The sequence below is a fragment of the Salmo trutta genome, chromosome 38 (assembly GCF_901001165.1).
Source record: "Salmo trutta chromosome 38, fSalTru1.1, whole genome shotgun sequence".
Taxonomy (NCBI): Eukaryota; Metazoa; Chordata; class Actinopteri; order Salmoniformes; family Salmonidae; genus Salmo; species Salmo trutta.
The window spans coordinates 23,079,263-23,092,639 of NC_042994.1; positions in this window are offsets into that span (position 1 = coordinate 23,079,263).

The window sequence follows — 13,377 nt, forward strand, 5'->3', positions numbered from 1 at the left end:
GACGACTACAACAGCCTCCTGAAGGCTGCCCTGATGAATGGACTACTACCGGACCGGCGTAAGCAGGTTAGGACGACCTCTATTGGCTGGGAAACCACCACCCTCCAAACCGTTGTTGAACACTGTAAACATGCTGAGAGACAACAGCTGTCTCTGGAGGATAAGACCAAACAGAGAATGGAGAAGGAGACTGTGAAACTCCAGGCTGCACAACTGGCATTGTCTCAGGGGCAGAAGTAACACACAGTCCAAGGTCAATTCCGCCCATGGTCAAGGAGGGCGTGGAGGAGGTAGAGCCAGAGGTGGATGTGGCGTCTGGCAGAAACACGGCCCTCTCTGTTATAATTGTGGAAAGAGTTGACATTTGCAAAAAACTGCAAGAACAGATCGGGGGCGTGGCAGGGCGAGGGGCAGGTATCTGGAGAACATAACCACCACCATAAACAACCCTTTACAACCCACACACAGACTGGCGCGAGGTTGAGACAGTTGACACAGTAGCACAGCACCTAAAGATTTTTTCTAGCCTCCGTGAGGAACCGATGGTTCGTCTTCTTGTCAAATTCTGTCAAATTTGTACTAGACATAAAATCTAAATCCATGCCCAAACCTCCCATGTCAAATGAGCCAGTCAGCACTGTGGGAGCCTGGGGAGTGACTATGAAAGAGTTGCTCACGATTCCCCTACCTGTTAAAGTTGATGACACATGCGTAAAACATCAATTCATTTCCTCTGCATGTTGTCCTGTAAATTTGGCAGGAAGAGATCTTCTCTGTAAATTGGGAATTCAAATTCTTTGTAAAGAAAAATGCCTCACTGTTACACAGCCTCAGGAGACATGTCATCTCATGATGCTGTCTAACACTGACCCAACAAGTGTTTGGTACTATGCGTGGGACATGCAGGTTATTGATGAATCACACTGTGATCCCATTGAGGACATTTTCTTAATTGCTCGCAGTTGTTATTAGCAAACAGGCAGTATTATGCCAGACTGAGTTACATTGCACCGCCCATTTTTCACCATTGAAGAGAGATTTGTACTACGAATAAAATTGGCTGAAAGAAACCGCATTCCAAGAAAAGCTTACTGCGCAGCGACATGTATAGTGGGCCCCACATGTTGTGCTCTTAGTGTAAAGATAACCAAGGAACAGGCTTTACTTTATCTCTTTAGCGACACGGTACCACATCTTTTCAATAGGTAAGACAGATGATGTTGCCTGGAAGGATACTGGTGTCTGGTTGAAGTCTGTCTTGCAGGTTACCGTTAGAGTGGATGGATCTAAAGTTAGAGTGTATGGATCTAAATTCACCCCCGGCACACGTACTCTGTGTGGGCTGCGCCTGTTCAACGATGTGTGCATGGCTTAGATAATGCCAAACTAACTAAACAGATGGTTTCCCTGGAGACTGAGTCACTCTTGTTGGCTGGTCTCCAAGACTCTCTGTGGGCTAAAGATAAGTATGACATTGGGCGAAGGAGGGGGGTGAAACTGGTTACCGTCACACCTAAGAGCACACACACAGACCCAGCAGGGCCCAGTATCCTCTGAGTCAGGAGGCAGTGTGGGGGATTACCCCTGTTCATGCTTCATTGGTAGAAAGAGGAGCAATTGTACCTTGTCCAGACTCTCCCTGCAACACCCCCATTCTTCCCGTCTGGAAAGCCTCGGGTGATTGGCGTTTTGTTCAAGATCTTAGACCAGTTAATGATGCTATTCATGCAAGGGCTCCTGTTGTGCCAAACCTCGTTACAGCACTATCTGCCGTGCCGGCATCGGCTAAATGGTTTTTAGGTGTTAAATCTAACAAATGCTAATTTTTAGCAGTCCCGTTGCACCCGAATCACAGTTCTGGTTCGCTTTTACATTTCTGAACAAGCGCTGGACTTAGACCGTTTGCCCATAAGATTACACGGAATTGACGGCGGTGTTTTCTGCTACTTTGGCGCAAAATTTAGAGGGTTTCATACCCCCCGCTGGGAGTACGTTAATACAGTATGTCAACGACCTGTTACTGTGTTCTGAAACCCAACAAGCATGCGAATTCTACACCAGAGCTCTGTTAGTCTTTCTTGCTGAAAATGGCCAAAAGTTTCTAAGAAAAGGCTGCAGCTTGTCTCTGGTAGAAAATTGGGTCTAGAATGTGTGACTGCAACTTTATCTGAACCACAGCCGGTTATTTAGAGGGCAGCAGGTAGCCTAGTGGTTAGAGCGTTGGGCCAGTAACCCAAAGGTAGGTGGCTCGAATCCCCGAGCTGCCAAGGTAAAACTCTGTTGTTCTGCCCCTGAGCCTACTGTTCCCCGGTAGGCCGTCACAGTAAAATAAGAATTTGTTCTTAACTGACTAGCCTATTTAAATAAAGATAAAATAAAACAATGTTGACACTTACAGGAATGGCAGGCTATTATAGAGCCTGGGCACTCATTTATCAATGTTGCGTATGAACAGAAATGTTGGTAAACCATGCTGCGTGCCATCATTTCTAAGCAAAGTGTGGGATTTATCAATTTGTACTTATTCTTGAGAATGTGTGTAATTTTAAGCACACCTCTGACCGTGCGTACCCACAACACCTTGTGGTAGAAAAGTCAAACTGCTAATGAAAGACCATCCACCAACATACTGGACCAAATCATAAACTATGAAGAAAAAATATAATACAATAATAGTTTAGTAATGTATTTCTTTTATAGACACTTAAGCTACGATAGTTTCCTCAGGGTGCTATCGAATTCATGAACATGAAACCATTTAAGCCTTTTTGAATAATAAAGTAAATTAGAAAGAGAGTGGAATGTAAGGTTAGAGGCAATTTAGTTAAACCAGTTAAATAATATATAAGGCAACACTGAGGCATTGTGACTTGTCCAAAATGGCAAATCTTGCTTTGCTGAAGGATCTGGCACAAGCTGCATTACGCAGGGAGCGTGTTTTCAATCAGCGTGCAGATTTTTTTGCTGAGAGTGACGCTTGGCTTATTAGTAGATTTCGTTTTCCAAGGCGTATTTTATTGTATCTCTGCAACCAACTCTCTCCAGTATTAGAAAGGGAGACGAAACACACCAATGCCATCCCAGTGAATACCCAAGTCCTCTCCACCCTGGGATTTTTGGTCACTGGAACATTCCAACAGGAGATTGTGGCTCGGTCTGGCATTTCACAACCAACCATGAGCCGAATATTGCCTGCAGTCCTTCATGGCATTGTTTCATTGACCCCCACAATACATACAGTTTCTGTACACTGCTGTGCAGCAGGACAGAGTGAAAGGGGGACTTCCATGCCATAGCTGGATTTCCCAATGTCATTGGAGCAATTGACTGCACCCACATCACAATAAAAGCACCATTATTGAACGAATTCAACTGCGTCAACAGAAAAGGTCTCCATTCTGTCAATGTGCAGCTAATCTGTGATTCACATTTGGCTTTGTTGAATATAGTGGCCAAATGGCCAGCTGGCAAACATCATTCATTCATTGTGCAGAACAGTTCAGTCGGCCTTAACCTCCAGGAAGGAGCTGTTGAGGATGGAGGGCTTATTGGTAAGTGACTTGCAAGGTTTTATTTGCCATGTTAGACCTGTGCTGGGAAACAATATTTGAATGTTGTGTTGATAACTGCAAGAGACCGGGGTTACCCATTAAAAACATGGCTGATGACTCCCCTCACAAACCCCTCAAACCAACAAGAGGCAAGGTACAACCAAGCCCACGTACGCACCAGAACAACAGTGCAGCGCACCATAGGCCTGCTGAAAGGGCGTTGGCTGTGCTTGTCTGGGACAGGAGGCACACTGCAATACCAGCCTAGCAAGGTTTGCCTCTGAAATGACATTCCTTCAAATGTGAACGCAATACAATGTGCAAAATCCTTTTTAGGTTTGCTACATTGTCAAGGCTTGCAGTGTGCTCCACAACATTGCAATCAAAAATGGCATTCCACTGAGTGATCCACCCAGACCTGATGAGCCCATGCCTGACCGAGAGTTTCCCACCACCCATAGCCCTGGCACTGAGGACAAGAGTCAATATCATATAACGATTTTAGGTATCTGTTCTTCCAAATATTGTAATCAAATCGACAAGGATAACACATTTACATTGCACCAGAATTTATTGTCTCATATGTTTGACACAATCAACCAGTTCTTTCAATGATTGATTTATCTATCTCAGGCCGTTGCATACATCCTCCAGCTGCGGTTTGAGTCCAAGAAGTGATGTGTTGATCTGTTGTTGTTGTTGTTTCAGGACTGCGTCAGTCAAAACATGCGGTGCAGCTGAAGCGCTCACCAAAGAGGACACCCTTCTGGTAGGCCTGGGGCTGAGGGGTCAGGCAAATCACCCACATCTGTCAAGGTTTCGTGTTTAGTTATTTTTGTTATATTCATTTTGTTACATTTATTTTGTTATATATATTTGTTATATTTATTGTCAAGAAAAATGTCTGAATATGGCAGCGAAAATAAAGCTTGACTTAACTTCAGTTGGTGTGTCTGGTATTCTTTCAGGGTCTGGGAAAGGGTCCTCGGTATCACCATCAGTTGGTGTGTCTGGTATTCTTTCAGGGTCTGGGAGAGGTTCCTCGGTATCACCATCAGTTGGTGTGTCTGGTATTCTTTCAGGGTCTGGGAAAGGGTCCTCGGTATCACCATCAGTTGGTGTGTCTGGTATTCTTTCAGGGTCTGGGAGAGGTTCCTCGGTATCACCATCAGTTGGTGTGTCTGGTATTCTTTCAGGGTCTGGGAGAGGTTCCTCGGTATCACCATCAGTTGTTGTGTCTGGTATTCTTTCAGGGTCTGGGAGAGGTTCCTCAGTATCACCATCAGTTGGTGTGTCTGGTATTCTTTCAGGGTCTGGGAGAGGTTCCTCAGTATCACCATCAGTTGGTGTGTCTGGTATTCTTTCAGGGTCTGGGAAAGGGTCCTCTGTATCACCATCAGTTGGTGTGTCTGGTATTCTTTCAGTGTCTGGGAGAGGTTCCTCAGTATCACCATCAGTTGGTGTGTCTGGTATTCTTTCAGGGTCTGGGAGAGGGTCCTCAGTACCACCATCACAAATGATGCCAGACACTGAGGTCTCTCCAATTATGCTGCCATAGTAGACAGTAGAGAGTGTTCTGGTCCATAGCAGACAGCAGACAGTGCTCTGGTCCATAGCAGACAGCAGACAGTGTTCTGGTCCATAGCAGACAGCAGACAGTGCTCTGGTCCATAGCAGACAGTAGACAGTGTTCTGGTCCATAGCAGACAGCAGGCAGTGCTCTGGTCCATAGCAGACAGTTGACAGTGCTCTGGTCCATAGCAGACAGCAGACAGTGCTCTGGTCCATAGCAGACAGTAGACAGTGATCTGGTCCATAGCAGACAGCAGGCAGTGCTCTGGTCCATAGCAGACAGTAGTGTTCTGGTCCATAGCAGACAGTAGACAGTGTTCTGGTCCATAGCAGACATCAGGCAGTGCTCTGGTCCATAGCAGACAGCAGACAGTGTTCTGGTCCATAGCAGACAGCAGACAGTGTTCTGGTCCATAGTAGACAGTAGACAGTGTTCTGGTCCATAGTAGACAGTAGACAGTGTTCTGGTCCATAGCAGACAGCAGGCAGAGATCTGGTCCATAGCAGACAGCAGACAGTGCTCTGGTCCATAGCAGACAGCAGGCAGTGTGCTGGTCCATTGCAGACAGTGATCTGGTCCATAGCAGACAGCAGACAGTGCTCTGGTCCATAGCAGACAGCAGACAGTGATCTGGTCCATAGCAGACAGCAGAAAGTGCTCTGGTCCATAGCAGACATCAGACAGTGATCTGGTCCATAGCAGACAGCAGAAAGTGCTCTGGTCCATAGCAGACAGCGGACAGTGATCTGGTCCATAGCAGACAGCAGACAGTGTTCTGGTCCATAGCAGACAGCAGACAGTGTGCTGGTCCATAGCAGACAGCAGACAGTGTGCTGGTCCATAGCAGACAGCAGACAGTGTGCTGGTCCATAGCAGACAGCAGACAGTAGACAGTGCAGAGTCACTCTGCCCTCCTCCTGTTGCACTTATATCCCTTTTGTGGATCATCATTTTTTTTTTGCATATGTTTTCAGATCAAACCATTTCTTTTGAATTTAATTTACTGTTCTGCACTCAGATGAGGCAGAATTTACCACAGCTCTAACCTGCTCCCAAGCAATAATTTTTTCTTTTATTTGTCAAGCCATTGCTGAAGGCTCCAAAAAGTACGACTTGTTTTGCTTCCACTTCGATGATCAAAAGTTATATTTCTGAGTCCGAAAAGTTTTTGTCTTTGTCTTCTTTGATTTCTCCATAATTGTTTTTTTTTAAATCCAATGTATTTATATAGCCCTTCTTACATCAGCTGATATCTCAAAGTGCTGTACAGAAACCCAACCTAAAACCCCAAACAGCAAGCAACGCAGGTGTAGAAGCACGGTGGCTAGGAAAAACTCCCTAGAAAGGCCAAAACCTAGGAAGAAACCTAGAGAGGAACCAGGCTCTGAGGGGTGGCCAGTCCTCTTCAGGCTGTGCCGGGTGGAGATTATAACAGAACATGGCCAAGATGTTCAAGTGTTCATAAATGACCAGCATGGTCAAATAATAATAATCACAGTAGTTGTCGAGGATGCAACAAGTCAGCACCTCAAGAGTAAATGTCAGTTGGCTTTTCATAGCCGATCATTGAGAGTATCTCTACCGCTCCTGCTGTCTCTAGAGAGTTGAAAATAGCAGGTCTGGGACAGGTAGTGTAACCGATGTGAAATCCCGTGGCTCTTGTGGCGCGATGGGTAACGTTGCTTCGGTGGGTGTCAGTTGTTGATGTGTGCAAGGGTCCCTGGTTCGAGCCCGGGTTGGGGCGAAGAGAGGGACGGAACCTACACTGTTACAGTAGCACATCCAGTGAACAGGTCAGGGTTCCATAGCCGCAGGCAGAACAGTTGAAACTGGAGCAGCAGCACGGCCAGGTGGACTGGGGACAGCAAGGACTCATCATGCCAGGTACTCCTGAGGCATGGTCCTAGGGCTCAGGTCCTCCGAGAGAGAGAAAGAAAGAAAGAGAGAATTAGAGAGAGCATACTTAAATTCACACAGGACACCGGATAAGACAGGAGAAATACTCCATATATAACAGACTGACCCTAGCTGCCCGACACATAAACTACTGCAGCATAAATACTGGAGGCTGAGACAGGAGGGGTCAGGAGACACTGTGGCCCCATCCGATGATACCCCTAAACAGGCAGGATATAACCCCACCCACTTTGCCAAAGCACAGCCCCCACACCACTAAAGGGATAAACACCAACTTACACCAACTTCTTCAAACACCAACTTACCATCTTGAGACAAGGCCGAGTATAGCCCACAAAGATCTTCGCCACGGCACAATCCAAGGGGGGGGGGGGGCGCCAACCCAGACAGGAAGACCACGTCAGTGAATCAACCCACTCAAGTTACTCACCCCTCCTAGGGACAGCATGGAAGAGCACCAGTAAGCCAGTGACTCAGCCCCTGCAATAGGGTTAGAGGCAGAGAATCCCAGTGGAGAGAGGGGAACCGGCCAGGCAGAGACAGCAAGGGCGGTTCGTTGCTCAAGTGCCTTTCCGTTCACCTTCACACTCCTGGGCCAGACTACACTCAATCATAGGACCTACTGAAGAGATGAGTCTTCAATAAAGACTTAAAGGTTGAGACTGAGTCTGCGTCTCTCACATGGGTAGGCAGACCATTTCATAAAAATAGAGCTCTATAGGAGAAAGCCCTTCCTCCAGCTGTTTGCTTAGAAATTCTAGGGACAATTAGGAGGCCTGCGTCTTGTGACCGTAGCGTACGTGTAGGTCTGTACAGCAGGACCAAATCAGACTGATAGGTAGGAGCAAGCCCATGTAATGCTTTGTAGGTTAGCAGTAAAACCTTGAAATCAGCCCTTGCCTTAACAGGAAGCCAGTGTAGGGAGGCTAGCACTGGAGAAATATGATCATTTTTTGGGGTTCTAGTCATGATTCTAGCAACCGTATTTAGTGCTTTATCCGGGTAGCTGGAAAGTAGAGCATTGCAGTAGTCTAACCTAGAAGTGACAAAAGCATGGATGAATTTTTCTGCATAATTTTTGGACAGAAGAGTTCTGATTTTTGCAATATTACGTAGATGGAAAAAAGCTGTCCTTGAAACAGTTTTGATATGTTCGTCAAAAGAGATATCAGGGTCCAGAGTAACGCCGATGCCCTTCACAGTTGTATTTAAGACGACTGTACCACCATCAAGATTAATTGTCAGATTCAACAGAAGATCTCTTTGTTTCTTGGGACCTAGAACAAGCATCTCTGTTTTGTCCGAGTTTAAAAGTAGAAAGTTTGCAGCCATCCACTTCCTTATGTATGAAACACAGGTTTCCAGCAAGGCAATTTTGGGGCTTCACCATGTTTCATCGAACTGTACAGCTGTGTGCCATCCGCATAGCAGTGAAAGTTAACATTATGTTTTCGAATGACATCCCTAAGAGGTAAAATATATAGTGAAAACAATAGTGGTCCTAAAACGGAACCTTGAGGAACACCGAAATTTACAGTTGATTTGTAAGAGGACAAACCATCCACAGAGACAAACTGATATCTTTCCGACCGACAAGATCTAAACCAGGCCAGAACTTGTCCGTGTAGACCAATTTTGGTTTCCAATCTCTCCAAAAGAATATGGTGATCGATGGTATCAAAAGCAGCACTAAGGTCTAGGAGCATGAGGACAGATGCAGAGCCTCAGTCTGACACCATTAAAAGGTCATTTAACTTCTTCACAAGTGCAGTCTCAGTGCTATGATGGGGTCTAAAACCAGACTGAAGCATTTCGTATATACATTGTTTGTCTTCAGGAAGGCGGTGAGTTGCTGTGCAACAGCTTTTTCAATTTTTTTTGAGAGGAATGGGAGATTCGATATAGGCCGATAGTTTTCTATTTTCTGGGTCAAGGTTTGGCTTTTTCAAGAGAGGCTTTATGACTTCCACTTTTAGTAAGTTTGGTACACATCCGGTGCATAGAGAGCCATTTATTATGTTCAACATAGGAGGGCCAAGCACAGGAAGCAGCTCTTTCAGTAGTTTAGTTGGAATAGGGTCCAGTATGCAGCTTGAAGGATTAGAGGCCATGATTATTTTCATCATTGTGTCAAGAGATATAGTACTAAAACACTTGAGTGTCTCCCTTGATCCTAGGTCCTGGCTGTACAGTTGAGCAGACTAAGGACAACTGAGCTTTGGAGGAATATGCAGATTTAAAGAGGTGTCCGTAATTTGCTTTCTAATTTATTAATTTTATTTATTTTTATTTCACCTTTATTTAACCATGTAGGCAAGTTGAGAACAAGTTCTCATTTACAATTGCGACCTTTCCAAGATAAAGCAAAGCAGTTCGACACATACAACAACACAGAGTTACACATGGAGTAAAGCAAACATACAGTCAATAACACAGTAGAAAAATAAGTATATATACAATGTGAGCAAATGAGGTGAGATAAGGGAGGTAAAGGCAAAAAAGGCCATGGTGGCAAAGTAAATACAATATTGCAAGTAAAACACTGGAATAGTAGATTTGCTATGGAAGAAAGTGCAAAGTTAAAATAGAAATAATGGGGTGCAAAGGAGCAGAATAAATAAATAAATACAGTAGGGGAAGAGGTAGTTGTTTGGGCTAAATTATAGATGGGCTATGTACAGGTGCAGTGATCTGTGAGCTGCTCTGACAGCTGGTGCTTAAAGCTAGTGAGGGAGATAAGTGTTTCCAGTTTCAGAGATTTTTGTAGTTCGTTCCAGTCATTGGCAGCGGAGAACTGGAAGGAGAGACGGCCAAAGGAGGAATTGGTTTTGGGGTGACCAGAGAGATATATCTGCTGGAGCGCGTGCTACAGGTGGGTGCTGCTATGGTGACCAGGGAGCTAAGATAAGGGGGGTCTTTACCTAGCAGGGTCTTGTAGATGACCTGGAGCCAGTGGGTTTGGCGACGAGTATGAAGCGAGGGCCAGTCAACGAGAGCGTACAGGTCGCAGTGGTGGGTAGTATATGGGGCTTTGGTGACAAAACGGATGGCACTGTGATAGACTGCATCCAGTTTATTGAGTAGGGTATTGGAGGCTATTTTGTAAATGACATCGCCGAAGTCGAGGATCGGTAGGATGGTCAGTTTTACGAGGGTATGTTTGGCAGCATGAGTGAAGGATGCTTTGTTGTGAAATAGGAAGCCAATTCTAGATTTAACTTTAGATTGGAGATGTTTGATGTGAGTCTGGAAGGAGAGCTTACAGTCTAACCAGACACCTAGGTATTTGTAGTTGTCCACACATTCTAAATAAGAACCGTCCAGAGTAGTGATGCTGGACGGGCGGGCAGGTGCGGGCAGCAATTGGTTGAAGAGCATGCATTTAGTTTTACTTGTTTTTAAGAGCAGTTGGAGGCTACAGAAGGAGAGTTGTATGGCATTGAAGCTCGTCTGGAGGGTTGTTAACACAGAGTCCAAAGAAGGGCCAGAAGTATACAGAATGGTGTCGTCTGCGTAGAGGTGGATCAGAGACTCACCAGCAGCAAGAGCGACATCATTGATGTATACAGAGAAAGGAGTTGGCCCAAGAATTGAACCCTGTGGCACCCCCATAGAGATTACCAGAGACAACAGGCCCTCCGATTTGACACATTGAACTCTATCAGAGAAGTAGTTGTTGAACCAGGCGACGCAATCATTTGAGAAACCAAGGCTATTGAGTCTGCCGATGAGGATGTGGTGATTGACAGAGTTGAAAGCCTTGGCCAGGTCAATGAATATGGCTGCACAGTATTGTTTCTTATCGATGGCTGTTACGATATCGTTTAGGACCTTGAGCGTGGCTGAGGTGCACCCATGACCAGCTCTGAAACCAGATTGCATAGCGGAGAAGGTGCGGTGGGATTCGAAATGGTCGGTAATTTGTTTGCTGACTTAGCTTTCGAAGACCTTAGAAAGGCAGGGTATGATAGATATAGGTCTGTAGCAGTTTAGGTCAAGAGTGTCCCCTCATTTGAAGAGGGGGATGACAGCAGCTGCTTTCCAATCTTTTGGAATCTCAGACGACAGGAAAGAGATTTTGAACAGGTTAGTAATAGGGGTTGCAACAATTTCGGCAGATCATTTTAGAAAGAACGGGTCCAGATTGTCTAGCCCAGCTGATTTTTAGGGGTCCAGATTTGCAGCTCTTTCAGAACATCAGCTGACTGGATTTGGGAGAAGGAGAAATGGGGAAGGCTTGGGTGAGTTGCTGTGGGGGGTGCAGTGCTATTAACCGCGGTAGGGGTAGCCAGGTGGAAAGCATGGCCAGCCGTAAAAAAATGCTTATTGAAATGGTCAATTATAGTGGATTTATCGGAGGTGACAGAGTTTCCTATCCTCAGTGCAGTGGGCAGCTGGGAGGAGGTGTTCTTATTCTCCATGGACTTTACAGTGTCCCAGAACTTTTTTGAGTTTGTGTTGCAGGAAGCGAATTTCTGCTTGAAAATGCTAGCCTTGGCTTTTCTAACTGCCTGTGTATATTGGTTTCTAACTTCCCTGAAAAGTTGCATATCACGGGGGCTGTTCGATGCTAATGCAGAACGCCACAGGATGTTTTTGTGTTGGTTAAGGGCAGTCAGGTCTGGAGAGAACAAAGGGCTATATCTGTTCCTGGTTCTAAATTTCTCTAATGGGGCATGCTTATTTCAGATGGTGAGGAAGGCATTTAAAAAAAAAACAGGCATCCTCCACTGATGGGATGAGGTCAATATCCTTCCAGGATACCCGGGCCAGGTCGATTAGAAAGGCTTGCTCGCTGAAATGTTTCAGGGAGCGTTTGACAGTGGTGAGTGGAGGTCGTTTGACCGCTGACCCATTACGGATGCAGGCAATGAGGCAGTGATTGCTGAGATCTTGGTTGAAAACAGCAGAGGTGTATTTAGAGGGCAAGTTGGTTAGGATGATATCTATGAGGGTGCCCGTGTTTACAGCTTTGGGGTGGTACCTGGTAGGTTCATTGATCAGTTGTGTGAGATTGAGAGCATCAAGCTTAGATTGTAGGATGGCTGGGGTGAACCTGTTGGGGCTAGGGGCAGTATTTGCACGGCCGGATAAAAAACGTACCCGATTTAAACTGGTTACTACTCTTGCCCAGAAACGTGAATATGCATATTATTAGTAGATTTGGATAGAAAACACTCTAAAGTTTCTAAAACTGTTTGAATGGTGTCTGTGAGTAAAACAGAACTCATATGGCAGGCAAAACCCTGAGAAGATTCCAAGCAGGAAGTGCCCTGTCTGACAATTTGTGGTCCTTCTGTTGCCTCTCTATCGAAATTACAGTGTCTGTGCTTTTACGTGACACTTTCTAAGGCTTCCATTGGCTCTCTAAAGCCGCCAGAAAGTGGATTGGGGTGTCTGCTGTCTCTGGGCAAAGTATAGGAGCTCTGTTTGTCAGTGGACTGCCTGAGGACTCAGAGACTGGAGATACGCGTTCACGAGACTTTGCCATTTTTTTCTTTCCATCTTTGAATGAATACAACGTTGTCCGGTTGGAATATTATCGCTATTTTTCGAGAAAAATAGCATAAAAATTGATTTTAAACAGCGTTTGACATGCTTCTAAGTACGGTAATGGAACATTTTGTAATTTTTTGTGTCGATATGCGCTCGCTCGTTACCCTTTGGATAGTGACCTGAACGCACGAACAAAACGGGGATATTTGGACATAACTATGGATTATTTGGAACCAAAACAACATTTGTTGTTGAAGTAGAAGTCCTGGGAGTGCATTCTGACGAAGAACAGCAAAGGTAATCCAATTTTTCTAATAGTAATTCTGAGTTTTGTGAGCCCCGATGTTGGCGGGTGTCTGAATAGCTAGCCTTGATGGCCGAGCTATATACTCAGAATATTGCAAAATGTGCTTTTGCCGAAAAGCTATTTTAAAATCTGACATAGCGATTGCATAAAGGAGTTCTGTATCTATAATTCTTAAAATAATTGTCATGTATTTTGTCAACGTTTATGATGAGTAATTTAGTAAATTCACCGGAAGTTTTCGGTGGGTATGCCAGTTCTGAACATGCTAATGCAAAAAGCTGTTTTTTGATATAAATATGAACTTGATTGAACAAAACATGCATGTATTGTATAACATAATGTCCTAGGAGTGTCATCTGATGAAGATCATCAAAGGTTAGTGCTGCATTTAGCTGTGGTTTGAGTTTTTGTGACATATATGCTTGCTTTGAAAATGGCTGTGTGATTATTTTTGGATGGGTACTCTCCTGACATAATCTAATGTTTTGCTTTCGCTGTAAAGCCTTTTTGAAATCAGACAATGTGGTTAGATT